The sequence below is a fragment of the Chamaea fasciata genome, unplaced genomic scaffold, assembly GCF_029207755.1.
Source record: "Chamaea fasciata isolate MVZ Bird 193981 ecotype frontalis unplaced genomic scaffold, bChaFas1.0.hap1 SCAF_311, whole genome shotgun sequence".
NCBI lineage: Eukaryota > Metazoa > Chordata > Aves > Passeriformes > Sylviidae > Chamaea > Chamaea fasciata.
The window spans coordinates 40,954-58,168 of NW_027094396.1; the positions used below are offsets into that span (position 1 = coordinate 40,954).

The 17,215-nt window shown below is 47.2% G+C and overlaps 1 long non-coding RNA gene across 3 annotated transcripts in view; it reads right to left on the reverse strand.

Moving 5' to 3' along the window:
* Nucleotides 1-7,178, reverse strand: part of LOC136305205 (uncharacterized) — a 32,454-nt gene extending 25,276 nt beyond the window's left edge. The window contains exon 1 of one of the 3 annotated variants that reach the window (XR_010725142.1): nucleotides 6,964-7,177. This is a non-coding gene — a long non-coding RNA (uncharacterized lncRNA). Of the gene's footprint in view, nucleotides 1-6,963 lie in introns of all 3 variants that reach the window. The other 2 variants (XR_010725141.1, XR_010725140.1) reach the window with 2 other exon arrangements.
* Between the last annotated feature and the right edge of the window lie 10,037 nt (nucleotides 7,179-17,215).

Below are 17,215 nucleotides of genomic sequence, written 5' to 3' on the forward strand. Positions count from 1 at the left end.
ATTGCACAATGCACTAGAGGATCAAGTTCCTTTCAACAATTCATTTTCAATTTTGTGACAAATCATGATATACAATTCCTTTTCTATCACGTTTTGATTTCAATCTACCTACATGCACGGAGAAATATTCTTGCTAGGAGTATGTAGGAACAAGGTTTAGATCTTCATATCAGTATAGGAATAATTTGATGCCTGCCTTCACTAGAGGAGAAAATGCCTATGTTTGCAATAGTGATGGCAAACAATGTGCTTTTGTGGAAAATTCTTGCCGTCTGGAAAGGTGTTAAATGAACACTTTGTTAGGTTATTGGTTTGTTTTGCTGATAGCCAGAGCACTTCTTTTCTATCTTTGGCATTTATTGTTCTTTGCAAATTGCTTTCCTCAGCCGCTATAGCAATACAATTTAACACTACTTCAAGCATATCCTCACTTGGGACTGGAAAACACTGACAAAGAAATGCATCAATTAATCATCACAAATTTACTCAAAGTCATTAGGATGGAACTTACTCTCCTATATCAGGGTTCAGTTGTCTGCTAGGAATACAGCAAGTAAAATTTAGCACAAACAACTTTAAATGTTTATCTTTTGCTCAATAACCATCTTCAGGCCAGATGACACACTGTTAACATGCTAAGTCGGCCATTGTATTGACTACAAAAAAGAAGAATTAGATACACTTCTACAGATTTGACCTGTATTTGCACACACTAGTCAATGTTTTCTACTGAAAAGAAGAAACTCTAGGGGAAAAAAACCTATTAAGGTAAAATTAATAACTTAGATAAAAACCAAGTTAGGATAGATGGGACACATACCAAAGTTTTTCACATGGGCAGATCTATTACTCAGCACTTCAGACCTGAATGTGAGCTTTGACCCAGCACAGCTTGGAAGAACACCACGCCAAAATTGAGATCTCAAGCCGAAGAACAACCAGATAGATTTTCGTTCTTTATTTTCTGTACAGAGGGCAGAAAGTATGCTGCTTTACCATTTTCCCTCATGGAGAAGCACGGTTATTTAGCTCTTTGCACAGTGATACAACTTCAACAGCCACACCTTACCCAGGCACTTAATTTTAAGGACACCATTTATCTAATTGGAACCAAACAAATATCAGCACATTTCAGCTTCAATGGTTACATAAATCCTTTGTTACAAGCTGAGAGTTTCTGCAATGAAGTGGACAAGCAAGAAAGGAATAATGAATGGAAGTTTACAACTATTCCTCTGCAGATTTAGTCCAACAGAAGTTGCAAGAGCTGGATTTAGTTTTCCACCCCACCCGTCACATTTTTCACTCAATTATGCAAGGAATTCTCACGTCTTGAATCTTAGTGTAATAAATCAGATTTGCAGTTTGATTCCAGTAAGTGGTTTCAAATAGAATAAATTCTATCACAATTAACAGAATTCATGGAATTCGGTGTGTATTCCATCTAAATTTATCTGTCTGTGCATAGGTATTCTCATCTCAAGGGATTCACAAGAACATCAGACTCATGCTTCACATACAATTCTTTGTTTTATTGTTGCACTAAAAACACGTGCCATTTAGAGTTGCAGCTTCTGTACATTCAGGATTTAGAATAGATGATGTTCTCCTTCAATGACAAGTAATCTTTTTCTAGTCCTGTTTCCTACTCTAAAGTGAAAAAGCTCTAAAATACAGTTGGACCAATAAAACCCAATGATACAATACCTACTGCATGTTTCCAGCTGGAGTAGTATATGCAATTATCAGGAGTAAAAATATCTAGAATTCAACTATGTAATATTCTTATATGTATATCAGTATATAAATACAAGGTGTCTTACATATCTCTTTAAAATAAGACTAAAATTGTTGCATGTTCTAAAAAAATACTTCCAGACAGCCAAAATTTAAAAAGTTTTACAATTAAAAATGGGGTTTTATGAAATTATTTTACATCCTTTTTAATTATAGTCTGAAATGGTATAGCATTTACTTTGAGAAGAAGAACAATCTGCAAAGTAGCTAAAGTAATTTTTTATCTGTCACTAAATAGAAGATGAACCATTCCAATCTCCCTGGAAAAAAAGCATACCTTCTGGCAAAGTTCTCACTCTGCTCTATTCCTCTTTGTGCTGTGAAATACATGAGGAAGTAGAACAGGACAAGAAATTAAAAAACAAACCACACTACTTTGTATTTTCAATTTCTTGCTCACTCTTGTATCTGTATAATCCATACCGTGATTTTATCAAAAACCTAAACTCAAAATACTTGTAACAAAGATGAAGCAAAAAAAAAAAATCATCAACTACTTCCCTGAAATAAATTCTGAAATAGTTTGGGAGAGATTAATAGTTCTTAAAAAAACCATATTCACTAGCATGACTTTGAGGAGCTAAATAACAGGCCTATAAACAGTCTGCAATTTTTCAATACAAAATATCGTTATATCTTTCAAAAAAAATCTAATGTGCCAAGTCTTATTAGTATTAGAAACATATTGCTCATAAAATAAGAATTGCTCTTTTGATTATGAATTTTTTGGCACCAAGATAATAAACACTGATTAACCAATTCTACCTGAGATATTCGATTTTTTTCCCCTAAAGCAATTTCTCACTTCCCAGGCTAGGAGACCCTCTTGCAATGCTGCAGTAGCTTCTCTGGTTGCGCAGAGCCCAGAAAGCACACGGGGCTGCTGTTCCAAGCAAAGCTACAAGAAACAGCCTCAGAGAGCACAGGATCTGCCGAAAAAGCGAATTCTTGCTTCCTGGACGAGGAGATGCAGTTGCCATGCTGCGGTAGCTTCCCTGCTTGTGGAGAGCCCAAAAACCGCGCGGGGCTCCTGGTCCAAGCAAAGCTACAGAAAGAACCTCCGAGAGCACTGAGATCCACCTAAAGCAGTTTCTTGCTTCCGGGCTAGGAGACTGTCTTGGTTTTGATAGACAGGTATTTGCCAGGGAAGATTGGAGTCTCTCTTAGAATGTGGAGATTCAATCCAACGTGGAATATGATGAAATACATTACAAAGACAAGAACCTTACACACGTTTATAGCAGCACATCAGCTACAGAGCACTACAAACATTTTGAAGGAAAGGAACTAAGGTCTCCCAGTGGCAGCAAGCACCATTTGTTTCCTTTACAACAGAAGGTGCTTCTAAACCAGGACTACAACAAAAACCCCACACATTCAAGGACCTTCCCGAGCTCTGTTCATTTGCCCAAGCAAGCATGAGTTAGAATCGTGCAACTCCCTAATGCCCTATTATCAAGGGTCAGCAAGGGAGAAGAACCCAGTTCAGGCTCCCCCAGCCCATCTCCAGGTTTCTCTATAAGCCCTCCAAGGGGCTACCTGCTCCCACTGCAGAACAGAACCAGCACCCAGCCAGCAGCTCCTCAGTCCTGGCAGGTCAGCGGCACTTCCAGGAGCACACCAGGCTGGCAGCAAACTGCCCAAAGGGCACTCAGCCCTAGACCCTTCAAACCCTCCAAAGTAGCTTGGCCAGGGGGCAGGGTCAGCACCAAAGACACAGACACCAACCTCAGGAGCTCAGGGTCTTTGGAGACAGCTCAGAGCAGCCAAGAACCTCCCAAGGAGAAGCTCAGCAATGCTCCCCAGCACTGCTACCCAAGGTGACCTACAGGGACTGAGATCCAGCACCAGGGACCCTGAGCCTTACCCCCAGCAGCTGGGAATCCCCTGTCACAACCCAGCCCTGGAGAGCCCCCCCAGAACTGGCAATTCCCGCGGGTGCGTCCGCCCGCAGGCCAAGAGGCTCCGGCTGTGCCGGGACAGGGCCCAGGTCGGGCAAATGCTGCAATAAACAGGCGCACACAACTCCCACGGTGGGAACAGCTGGGCTCAGCCTCCTCCGGCGTCGCACCAAAGCCGGGCCAGGGCTTCAGGAGCAATGCAGGAGCTGCCTTTGGCCCCGCTCCTCCCAACAAGGCCACAGGACTCATCTCAGGGCCCTGTCCGGCCTCTGAACACAGAAAGGTCAAGCCATGTTTCACTAATGAGCACGGACCTAGCCCAGAACACTAACGATCCTGGCTACCGCACTACCGACAGGATACAAACACAACATCTGAGTTGAAGGCTCACCCAGAGGTCAGCTTTGCCTCAAGACTCTGCTTCAGGCCTCAGGCCTTCAGGAAGTCCCAAGCTGCTTGAACCTCTGCGCAAAGCCTGCTCCCATCTCCTGTGGAACCTCACAGATCAGGCAGCACTTCCTCGGCCCACTCCTGAGGCTATTTAGCCTGCCAGCAAAGAGCAGGGGCTGACCTGGGAATGACAGAAGGCAGGGAGGGGAAAGGACCCTTTTGCTTCCATCCAGAAAGCCAAAGGCCGTCAAAAAACCCTCTGGTGAACACCTGAGCAGCACCAGGAGATGAAAGGCCTGGCACTCCTGACTCCCAGAGCTCCCAGGCCTGCCTTGCCCCTCACCTTCAGCCCCCGTCTTGGACAGCAAGGCAATCCCAGGGACAGAAATCCAGGCTCCTGCTGCTCCTGGACGGAGGCACCCAACAGCTCTGTGCTGGCTCAACATGGCAGCAAAATCAGGATGCTGCTCTTCCTTGGGCAAAACTCCAGCCACTAAAAAGCTGGAACGCAGGACAACCCTGCCTCTCCACCGGGGCACTTGGATCCAGCCCTACTGACACATGGACATTTGAGACAGGAATCCATAACCCTCCGTGAAATCACAGCACAGCCTCCAGGTGTTTTCCTGTTGGTGTCCTCACTTACCTGGCATAGGCTTCTTCCAAGGCTTTGCAGACACTTTGCCTCTAGCCAAAAAGATTAACATCGCCTTCTTTCCAGCTTTCAAGAAGTCACAGCAAGTCATCCTGGTCCAATGTTCCACATCAGATTCTCCCATAAGAAGATAGATATTTTTCCATTCAGATCCTTTCTCAAGCTATCAAGAAAACCAGGACCCCACATGCACTCCCAGAAATTCTCTCAGCACCATTTGCTGCTTCTCTCTCTGCCAGGGCACCAACAAGTCCTGGGTTGCTTCTTGTTCCATGCTGGCCAGTGACCTTGGGCGATAAAAGAAGGCACCAGTATTGCTGCTAATTTTACAGCCACAGGCTTTCAGCTTCGCACAGGTTAAAAGCAGAAGCAGACACTCCTCCCCCTGCTGGAGCTGATGGGTCCATTCCCCGCTCTGCTCTCACAAACCCTTCAGTCCCGCTGCCAAACCCAGCACTGCTGCAGATCTGCAACACAACAGCACTTTATCCACGGGGGGCTGCCCCAAACACACATTTCCCATCACGGGTCCAGAGCAGCCCCAGCGCTTATTTTACATCTCCCCAAGCACGGCCAAGGTCCCCCCCAGGTGCACAGGAACATCAAATCCTCACGGTGTACCAAGAGCACCAACAGGTTCAACCCATTCAGGCAACAACTGCTCCAGTTCACTGCCGGGCACTGGCACTGCTCGGTGTGGGAGGATCCACTGAGCTCCTGGGTATACTGAAGGACAAAACATTTCCCATCATGTATCCAGACCAGTTTATTCACGGGGCTGCTCCAAACACACATTTCCCATCAAGTAACCGGAGTAATCCAAGTGCTGATTCTACCTCTCCCCAAGCGCGCCTAAAACCCCATGCACACAGGAACACCACATTCCCACAGGGTGGCAAAAGAAACTGGAATAGACTTCATCCATTATTCCTCAGACAACAATTAATCCAATTAACCACCGTGCACTTGCAGTGCTTGGTTTGAAGGGTCAATACACCTTCTGTACATGCTGAGCTACAGAGCATAAACACAAAAATGAATCTTGCTCTGTAAATAAAACCAAACAGAAAGAATAACCATAAGAAAATTCCATAGACAAGGAAACTCTTGCATGCCTTTAAGCATATCTCCTGAGAACTCAAATAGCCATTTACAACAGGAAGTATTCCCAAGCCAGACAAAAGCCCCGAACACTGGACCTAGTACACAAAGTTTCCAGTACAAAACCTTCATGCTTCATGACAAAGCTAAGACAAGGAAAAAAGCTCCTCCAGACAAAACAAGTTAAACACTCTCTACCCCCACGATAAAAGTCCCCAAAACATACCCCCAAACCAAAAGCAAACAAAGCAACCCAAACAAACCCCAGCTGCCCTGAGTGCCATTTATCATTCAGCCCCTTCCCAGACTGGGGACACCTAAGGGAGGTCTCACACACCTTTTCCAACTCTTCTGCCCCTGCTTCCCTGCCCCTCAGGCACCACTGCCCTGCCCAGGGCTGAGGCAACCTAAATATTATGGAACAAAAAACTTAAACTAGCAGAAATAACTCACACTACTCAAAAGCTGTCTCTGCTTCCAATAAGTAGCCCTTTGAAACATGATAGCACTTTCCACAGAAATTCTATAATTGAAGTCACTCCATAAACCAGCCAAGAAAGCAAACCTCACAAGGTTGTTTCTTCCTACCATGTTCTTCCTAGTGAAAGGCTAATTAAAACCTTCACTACCAGACACCAGCCAGGCCCACATGTCACGGGAGATTAAAGGGGGAAAAAAAAGACAGGAAAACTTTGGTACCTTCCCTAAACAACACACCCCAAGAGTACACGTCCTCCCCCCCCCCAACACCTGCAAACACATCAAGGCTTAGCATAGCTTTGATTTATAGGAGAACTTACCAAGAAAATTCTATAGCACAGCACAAAACTCCCCACATTCCCTCTACCTCAACCATAGGAAAGCTCAAGCAAGAGAAAACACTGAGACAGAATGCACAAAAAAATCCCTGATTTAGCACCAAAAAAGGCCAAAAACAAGCTAAATTAAAACAACGTCTGCCTCCTAACCACACATAACAGAATATCTTGGAATTCAGAGAGAAACTCTGACAAACACACAGAACAACAGCCCCTCAGCCCTACCTACCATCACCCACTACATAATAAACACAATCCCACACAGCACAGCTTATACAGAAACAAATGAACAAATTCTCACCGCACTAAAACAGCCTGGAGAAACTCCATACCCACACAGACAGACCTCAGCATTCCACACCGAACCACAGATCCCCACAGCCCCTTCCGGGGCCCTTTTGACCCCCACCCGGCTCGCGATTCGTGGGCTCTCTGAGGCATCGGAAGCGCTGATTGGACAGCGGGCCCTGGGAACCCACCCGGCCCCGGCCCTGCCCAGCCTGCGCTGAGGGCCCGGGGGCTCCGCCCCGCCCTCAGAACCGGCACCAGCCCCCCGGCCCCGATCCCCCGATAACCCTTGGCACCGGCCTGGGCTCTACCCCCGTACCGGCCCCGGCCTCAATCGCCCCCGGTCCTACTCCCTCGTCCCTGCACCGGCCCCGCCTTGGCCCCGCCCTGTGCTCTGCCCCAGACTCTGCCCCGGCCCCGCTCTGAGGGCCCGTGGCTCCGCCCTCTCCCTCGATCCTCCCTGGCCCCCCCACCCCGGCCCCGGCCCCGGCCCTGCTCTGAGGGCCCGGGGTTCTGCCAGATCCCCCGGCCCTGATCCCCCCCGGCCCCGTTCACCCCCGGCCCCAGCCCCGCTCCCCCGCTGCAAGCCCAGGCTCCGCCCCGGCTCTGACACCAGCCCAGCCCCGGCCCGCCCCATCCCCCCCGTGGCAGGTTTGCGTTCGGTTTGTGTCTGAGAAGTAGGATCTCTGCCAGAATGGTGCTGTTGGGAAGAAAGTAAATCTGCCCCAGGGATCTGCGATAAGGGATAAAGTTGCAAGGAAGGGGAGTATTTATAAATGGTCTCCGTAGTTCCTCGTAATTCTGGGTGTTTGGATTTAGCCTGGGATTGTCAGCTAAGTCATAAAAAAGCCAACCAGGCTTCTGAACTCTCAATGAATGTTTGAAACACTTCCACAGAAAGACAAGTTAACAATGATTCCAAGGCAAAATTCTAAATGGAGGGTAATGACTTCTGGGGGATTTCCTAAGGAATTGTGGATCTCAGGCATATGGACTTTTGGAGGTGGAATCCCAGTTTCAGCCTTGGGCACCTGCAGAAGAGGGACCCTTACCCATAGCAAGGAAAGCCTGCTGCCCCAGCGTGTCAGGTGCAGACATTGAACTCTCTGGGGAATAAGCAGCAAGTCCGCTCTGCCCCTGCCCTCACACTCGGAGTGGCAGCAGCCGCAAGGTGAGAGCTGTCACAGAATGATTGAGGGGACAGACTAGCCCCAGGTATGAGCTGTAAACGGTGAGGGGAGAACAGAGCAGCCACAGGTGTGACCTGTCAGGATAATGAGGGAGCAGACCAGCTGCAGGTGTGAGATGTTACAATGATGATGGGGCGGTTCCTGCCAGGGGCGGTTTAACAGAGGAGCCTCGGTTCACTTTTCCATTGAGCTGTAGAGGTTGAGGAACTCATGTTGAGTGTCTATGTGGGGTTGCTGCAGTGGTGGGAAAGCCTCTTATAGTGCCTCCACATGGATGTGGAGTGTTTCTTTGTGGCAGACAGCAGCAGCAGGTAAGCCAGTGTGGAGTTGTAGGGGGGATTTTTCTCTTTTTCAGCTTTGTTTTGCTAATCTCTTTTAAGTGCTCCCAGAAGAAAAAGGGCTTACGAAGGCAAAAAGAGTTCAAAATGAATAATGAAACTCCTCTTCTGTTTTTGTTTGTGTTTAAAGTAAGAGGGATTTCTCTCCACCTGGGATTTTATAAATAGGGGTACTTATACGTGTTTTTTTTCACTGTTGCTTTCTTTGATGATATATAGTCTTTTGTTTGATTTTTTTGGCATTATTTATTACATGTAATTTGGTTTTTGAGTGAAGATAACTTTATGGGTGGGTTTGTATTTGACATATGTCTTGGTTTAGGAAGACAGGTATCTGCTAGGTAAAATTACAATCAGAGGCTCTTTGGCAAAGATTTGGGAAATAGGAATAGCAGTTCTTTACTAGTATGTAATACAAAGCAAACAAACACAAAAAAAAACTCCCCCCCCCACCAAACAACTACAGCATTAATGACAAACGACAACAGTACCAAGAACCTTGAGGGCTTTGTTTCACAAGACCCAGGGCAGTTTGGTTTCGGTGTCCCTGCAGGATCCTCAGAGCACCAAGATGGAACTGTGGAAAAGTCCCGGCAGGTAGCTGGGATGGCAGGGTGTCCCGGCAGGCAGGGGCAGGATGTCCCGGCAGGGCAGGGGGTGCAGGGTCACACTGCAGCAAGAGGAGCAGCGCCGAAGAAAGCCGAAGGAGAGGCAGGGCCTGGACCAGCTCCCCGCGGGTGGCTGGGAAAACTCCGGATTCAGGCCGAACCGGTGATAGTAGATTTCCCAGGACTGGATCCCTTTGGCCACAGTGAAACTCCTCCAGCCAGCAACAGCCGTTCTCCCCTCCGCGTGCTTTTCGGCAGCTGAGCTCCTCCAGGAGCGGCAGACACGCGTCTCCCCGAATGCCGGAAGCAGAAAAGCACGCCGCTGCCTCAAGCTTTGTCTTTTACCTGCGTTATCTCCCCCTTCCACCTTTTGTCCACCTCTTTGTTTCAGTTAAGTACTCTCAAGTATCCAACACTTGATCTCCTTGGTAACTTGTGGGGAAAAAATTCTTTAGAGAAAGAAGGAACAAACCTAACCCCCAACAACATACAATTAAGTAGCTTTTTTGATAAGCTTCTGATATGTGCTATTGGGGTTTTGATCATTGTGTGCAGGGATTCAGATTGGGTAGGGCCACCCTGGCTGGTTGAAGTTTAGGTGTATTGTTAGAGGCAGCTTTTTTTTTTTTTTCCAAATTTTTTTCTGTTTAATGGTTTTAAAGCGGCCTTTAATAACTTATTGTGTAGCTTTATTTTGCTTGGCAATAGTGTATGATGAGGAATGTGATCTATTTACTTTACATTAGGCTTCTTAGTTTACATGTGGGTTAGGTTGTTTTTGAACTGAGTTGTGTTGTTGGAGGTTTTTATTTTGGTGGGGTATTATGATTTCCAAGGATTTGTTTCCTGAGGTTTACAGTGGTGTAATTGGTTGTAGTGTGAGGTATGGGGGCGGTTTTATTTATTTAGGGGTGGCTTTTATCATGGTGTGTAGTGTTTTTTTGGTGGGTTTGAGGTAAGGGGCAGTAGTTCATTTCTTGGAGTACAATAATATTTAAAATCAGATTATTGTTTTTTTGTGTTATAGGGATTTGTGTATTTAGCTTGTTTGGCTATAGTATGTGTTCTATAGTTATGGATAATTTGGGAGATACTGTTTATAGTTGAATGGATCTTTTAGTTTTAGGGTGGGGGGGTCCTGGGTATTTACTTTGGAGGTTTTTTCAGGAGACTAGACATAGGAGTTATTTTTATTGTATTTGGTAGCTGGATTAGGAGAAATAATAGTTGGCTTTTGTTTGGTGGATTTTTGTTTGTTTTTTCTTTTCTAAAACTCCTGTATTTGTGTGGTCAGGGTAGTGGTGTTTCTGGTGTAAATCTAAGCATCCATTACTGTTTGTGTGAATTAGGTGGTCCACAGGTAGTATACTGAGACCCTCCCACTGACCGGCACATAGATCTGCTGAGATCATGCATTGATGTTTGGTTTTCTGTATGGTACCTGACTAGATAGACAGCAGCTGGGTGACAGCAAAGAATTCCCAGAGGCAGAGGCAGCCTTCTTTAGCACACGGTATGGATTCTCATCTCTGAACATCCCAGAGATAATTGGAAAGCTCAGAGACACAGAGGGAATGAAAGCAGGGTGCCAGGGCAGGAGTCACTGGGAGGGGTTTTGAGACAGGTTTAGAGACAGGGATGTCCCAGATGTGACCCCTTAGGCTACGTGAAGAGAAAGTCTCATTTTGGATCAAAGTGCTGAGGTGTGCAGGGCAGAGCAGTCTTGGTGTGTATTGTGTCACTTGTCTGTTGTGCACTCTGTGTCTTTTGGGTGTCTCGTATGGTGTGTCTTTTGACTTAGGCCTTTGAACAACCTCTTGGAAATGCTAGGCATTGTTCTTAACAGATCCTATTCCTTGGTGAGGTGCTGATGCCATTAAACCTTATGCTTCGACACATAGTAGAATCCGTCTCTCTTCGCAAGCATGCAGGCTGATGCCTCTTCAAGTCTTGTTCTGAGCTGTATCACCAGCTGTGCACCGCCCTTATCCGTTCCGGTGGATTAGGTCTTGTAAGAATGCCAAGATAGGTAGAGGATTCTGACCGTAGGATTCTTGGGCATCTGTCTCTGTGTCTTCTGGGATAAGTCATCCCGTTGGCATCTTCTTCCTGCAGGGTTCTCTGAGCCTGGTCAGCTCGCCTTCAGTCTTACCTCGGTCATCTCGTTCTTAGTTCGCTGCTCCTTCAGGGTCATTCTTCTTGCCAGAGGATTTGTGTCCCTGTTGTGTCCCCTTGTTTGTCCTGTCCTGTCTCACGGGTGTTGGTGTGTGTTTGGCCCGGAGCTGCTCTGCCTTGCTGCTCAGTCTGGGTGTATGGGTAATAGTACAAGTCCTGGGGACTTGAAATTTGTGATGTAGGGTGTAGTAGGGCTGTAGAGGGTATTCCTAGATTGCCACCAGGTGTCTGGAGCTGTCCAGTTATCCTGCAGCCCTTTGACTTCTGTCCCAGCTTTGTTTCAGATGCAGAGGGATGAAATCCATGGCGGAATGCCCCATCCTGGGTGAGGGGGCTCCCCCGAGAAGGTCAGTCACTGTTTGTGTTTGCAGTGGAGGTGTAAATGGTGGCTATGTTACAGCGCTGTTCTTTGTCGTTTTTTTTAGGAGGTACGGCCGGATATCAGCGGGCAAGGTGAGCAGTGATGGGTAGGCAGTAGTAGTTACTATTGCTCAAGTCTTATTTGCTGGTGCAACTCTAAGCATTCACTGTTCTTTTTTTTTTTTTTGATTTTCGGGTGTCCCCCTACCAGATGTACTGGCCCCGGATGCCAGAGGCCAGATGGGTGCAGCATTAAGGTATATTTGTGGCGTGCTTCAGTCAGAGCTGGGAGGTGCTGTTTCACAGCAACTCGGCGTGATTTTTTGCTTTGCGGGTGCTGCTGCTGTCCTAGGCGTGCCAAGGAACAGAGGGAGCTGGTGAGTCGGCCTTTAGGCAGAGTGACCCACAGGTGTGCGCCGTGCTCAGCACGTACCTTTTCCTTTTGCTGGGTACGCTCCCGGCAGCCTCTGGAGCGGGATGAAGATCTGAGGGGGAGCCACGACAGCGGTGCTGAGGAGCCCCGGGGATTACTCTTCTGGAGGGGGATAGTCGCATTTTCTGTTTTGTGATCCTAGGTAGTGTGAGGAGGTGTGGAGCCAAAGTTTGGGTACAGCGGCCCTGAGGTGGACGCAGAGAACCTCTGGACGTCCACGGTGCTGAGATGTTCGTTTCTGTCGAGGATGCATTTCGCCTGCTGGTGTTCCAAAAGCTAAGTGTTGGGGCTGGCGGTCGGGAGAAGGGAGAAAACCTTTTCAGTCTTGGGTGGTGATTTAAAGTTACCTTACAGGAGAGGGCCCTAGTGGGATGGTCCCCTCAGGATTAAAGGGTGAGGGTTTCTCCTCAGCAGCACCAGAGCCTTGGCAGGGCAGTTCTGACCCATCTCCATGTTCTAGGGAGTTTGACATTGTTGGTCTCCTTTTAGAGTCCAAAGGGTTAGGGTGCAGCGGGGGATTCCTGGCCCAGCACACCCTGGGATCCCTTTCCCAGGAGCATCCTGTTATAGGGCAATGCTGATTGCGAGGTGTACGGTAGTAGGGTTCAGCAGGGGGGGGTTTACAGTGACACACAGAGGCTGAAGGAGGGCTTGAGAGGTAAAGGACTCGAGGGCTAGAGAGCACACAGTGAAAATCAGGGGTACAGGCTAGGATACAAGTCAGAGTACAGGTATACTGGCCCTCACAGCGCTGCTACCAGCACGCTTTCCCTGAGAGCAGGTGCAGGCAGCAGCCCTAGTGCGGGAACGTACCAGACGCTCTGACATGTGCAGACACGGCCAGGCAGGAAGCGATAGTGGGGAGCAGGATCCAGCAGGGCTGGGGATAACGGGGGTTTTCCCGCCCCACCCACCCTGGGATTCCCCGTCTCTCTGCAGCCGGTGGAAGTGCTCCTGATTTCCCTCTCGGGGCGGCGGTTGGTAAGGCTTCGTGCCTTTGCCTGTGCAAAGAGTTTGGCTCTGTCAGCCTCTGCCCTGTCTCAGGGCCACGTTTTTTAGGGTAGGCAGGGAACAACTGTGGATGTACCTGCCCTGCTTGCAGGACAGCTCTTGGGACACTAACGGTGTAGAGCGTCCCCGCCTTGAAGGTGTAGGGCTCTAAAGAAGTAGGGTTCAGAAGGGGGGAGCTTATAGTGACACATACAGAGGCTGAGGCAGGGCTTGAGAGGTAAAGGAGTCAAGAACTAGAGAACACACAGTGAAAATCAGGGGTACAGCCTAGGATACAAGTCAGAGTACAGGTATACCAGCCCTCACAGCACTGCTGCCAACACTGTTTCCCTGAGAGAGGTGCAGGCAGCAATCCTAATGGCAAGGCAATGCCAGAAGTCCTGAGAGGTGCAGGCAGTACCCCTAAGCTAGGGCCAGACAGGAAGTTCCCATGGTGGGGCAGAGTCCACAGGGTTGAGGTTCACTGGGGATGTCCACCGTGCGTTCCTGTCCTGCCCCAACCGGGGATGCTCACACCCCTAATGGAGGCTGTGGTGGGTGGGCTCAGTGCCAGTAATGCCTCTAAGGCTTTGGCACTGTGAGTGTCAGCCTCTGGACGCAGCTGAGGCGTGCTGCCCGAGGACCCGGGCCTTCTTAGGAGATGGTGAGTAGCAGAATTGCTGGTTTTTGGCTGACGTGCTGCTAAGATTATGCTTTGATATTTGGTTTTCTTGATTGTAGCTGACTTAGGAGACAACCGCCCGGCAACAGCAGGAATTTCCCTGAGGGAGAGGCAGCCTTCTTTGGCACCTGGCGTGGATTTGCCTCCCTGGACATCTGAGAGAGAAGTGGAGGGCTTGGAGCCCCACAGAGGGGATGAAAGCGGGGTGCCAGGGCAGGGGTCAGTGGGAGGGATTTTTTGAGTCAGGTTTAGAGACAGGGATGTCCCAGATGTGACCCCTTAGGCTACATGAAGAGAAAGTCTCATTTTGGATCAAAGTGCTGAGGTGTGCAGGGCAGAGCAGTCCTGGTGTGTGTTGTGTCACTTGTCTGTTGTGCACTCTGTGTCTTTTGGGTGTCTTGTGCTTCATGTCTTGTCCCTTAGCCCTTCGAGGGGCCTATTAAAAATCCTGGCATCCGTCTTAGCATATCTGGTCTCTGCCTTCCTCGGCCAGGCGTCTTTGTTTCGTGTTCTCGGACACACGCGTTGGAATCCGTCTCTCTTCGCAAGCATGCAGGCTGATGCCTCTTCAAGTCTTGTTCTGAGCTGTATCACCAGCTGTGCACCGCCCTTATCCGGTCCGGTGGATTAGGTCTTGTAAGAATGCCAAGATAGGTAGAGGATTCTGACCGTAGGATTCTTGGGCATCTGTCTCTGTGTCTTCTGGGATAAGTCATCCCGTTGGCATCTTCTTCCTGCAGGGTTCTCTGAGCCTGGTCAGCTCGCCTTCAGTCTTACCTCGGTCATCTCGTTCTTAGTTCACTGCTCCTTCAGGGTCATTCTTCTTGCCAGAGGATTTGTGTCCCTGTTGTGTCCCCTTGTTTGTCCTGTCCTGTCTCACGGGTGTTGGTGTGTGTTTGGCCCGGAGCTGCTCTGCCTTGCTGCTCAGTCTGGGTGTATGGGTAATAGTACAAGTCCTGGGGACTTGAAATTTGTGATGTGGGGTGTAGTAGGGCTGTAGAGGGTATTCCTAGATTGCCACCAGGTGTCTGGAGCTGTCCAGTTATCCTGCAGCCCTTTGACTTTTGTCCTAGCTTTGTTTCAGATGCAGAGGGATGAAATCCATGGCGGAATGCCCCATCTAAGGTGATGTGGATTCCCTGAGAATATCAGTCACCGTTAAAGATGAGAGTCGCTTATGTCAAATTTATTGGCACTCCAGTGCAGGCCCCTTGCATTTACAGTTTCAAACAAGTGGGTCCCTTGGCAACCGTCCTGGGCAGCAGCTCGACCCTGCTCCGGGCTGGGCTGAGGGAGCAAACACTTGGGGCTGGCACTGCTCCATAGTGAGGGTACTTGTGAAAACACCTGGATTGTCCTGGATATTTTTTTGAGCTTTCTACAAGGTCTTAAGCATCAACTTTGTAAACATAAATGGCAAGGACTGAACACATGAGGCGCTGGAAAATTATACACACCAAAGACACCCTTTTTTTAAAAAATAACTCGGTGGCTTATATGTTAATTTTGAGACTCCTTTTTGGCCAGCTTTACTGTAAAAGAATCTCATTTAAATTTAGTTGCTTCAATGAATTTTTTGTACAAATATGCTCTAGTGTCAGGAGATTAAAGCAGTAACACCAACATGCCCCCTCTGGAAGAAATTTCTGCGTCTCTTCAGACCTGCTGGTTTGCAGTAGAGTTTGAGCACATTTTGCTGCAGCTTTGGTTCTTAATAAGTGTAAGTCGATGGATTGCTGGATGATTTCCGTAAGTTCTCCTATTTTGTAGGAGCTGCACGGTGAGGTCAGAATTCTGAGGGAGGCCCTGGCAAAGCTGCCAAGGGCGAAGAACATGGATGATCCAGGGGCTTCTCCCACCTGAGTTTCTCCTGGAGCGTGCTGTGTGTCATGCCAGATATTTAACCCGGGTTTGGGGTGTTCTCCTGCAGTCCCAGCTCTAACTGCTGCCCCTGAGCCCAGGCCTTGCTCTGTCTCAGCACTAAACCTGGCAGGTGGGTGTGCTTTTCCAGCCCTTTAATCCCACAGGCAATCCCAGATTCCCGGAGCTCCCCGAGGCACAGCATGGACTTGCTCCCTGGGAGCTGCACTTCAGTTTGCCTGAACCAAGGATGGCCTGCCTATGTTTGTAACTTTATTCCTGCTGTTTTTCCTTTTCCAGGTTGTTGGCAAGAAGGAGAGAGCCAGTAGGAAGTGAAGCCATTGGAAGGCCTTATCCCAGTCCAAGGTTCCCACTGGTCTCTCTGACTCCTGGATAATTGCCTGACCATAACCAGAGACTCTCAGTTTGATTTCCTGCCTTTTCCAATAAATCCTTGCTTTCAGCTGGAGTGTGTTCATGGTATCATCCTCCTCCTCTTCCATGGATTTGTAAATAAAATTTCTGGCTTTTGTTGAGTCAAATTTTTTTATTGCAGGAATTGTGGCTCTTTTGTTCCACTGAAACTTCCCAACTCTGCTCAGAGTTTCAGATATCAAATACAAGTAAGACTGGAGTTTCTTTGGGTTGTTACTCCCACAAAACACAGATAATTTTTGGATAGGAGTAACTAGACCTGTTCAATTCCCCCTTCCCTTTAAACTCAGAGCAGAGGAGGCAGATTTTAAACCATTGTTCCATGAACTTCCACCAACTTGATGACTGTTCCAAAAGTTTTCAGTGTTAGAAATTCCTGAGCTTGTTTTCCAGGCAAGCTGGGATTTAGAGATTATTCCTTCCTTTTATTTGATGTTTTTTCTCTCTGCTTCTAGTAAGGGAATATTTATTTTTTCCAAATTTCCATCCTGATTAGAATTTTTGAACGTCTTAGAGCACATTTCCAAGGAAATCTACCAGATGCATGTTGGTAAATCAGAAGCTATTTCACACTATTCACCACCATGGTGCCATTTTTTTCCTTTCAACCCCCTAACACGGCTAATTCTACCCATGCACAGTATTACGAGCCGTAACTTGGTGTCAAGGTGTATTTCAGAGGTAGCAATAAAACAAAGTTGACATTATCTTTTGTAACTCTCTGCACCTCCTTGTTTACTAATAAAGAAATCCAGAACAAAACAAAGAGAAAAAAAAATCTGAAACAAAAGCCCCTACAACCACCCCCCCCAAGAAAGAGCACAGAAAGAGAAAGTATGCCAATATTATTTAAATAAAAATCAAATCTTTACCCCTTTAGAAAACCAGGCTCATTTATTATAAATAATGGTGGTTCTGATGTGTTAGGTAAATGAATTCATATCATTTAAAATATAAACAAATAAACACAAATTTAAAAAATAAATACAAAAATAGAAAAATATAAGGAACAAAAATAGAAATAGAAAATACAAAAAATATCCATTATATAACTAATTACAATATTGCATGTGAGATATATTATAATATATATAGTAGGTGTAGATATGAATATAAAAGTTAAATGGTAATGATAAAATATAAAAAAAATAAATACAAAAATTTTATTTTTTGTGGAACAAAGCTTAAACTAAA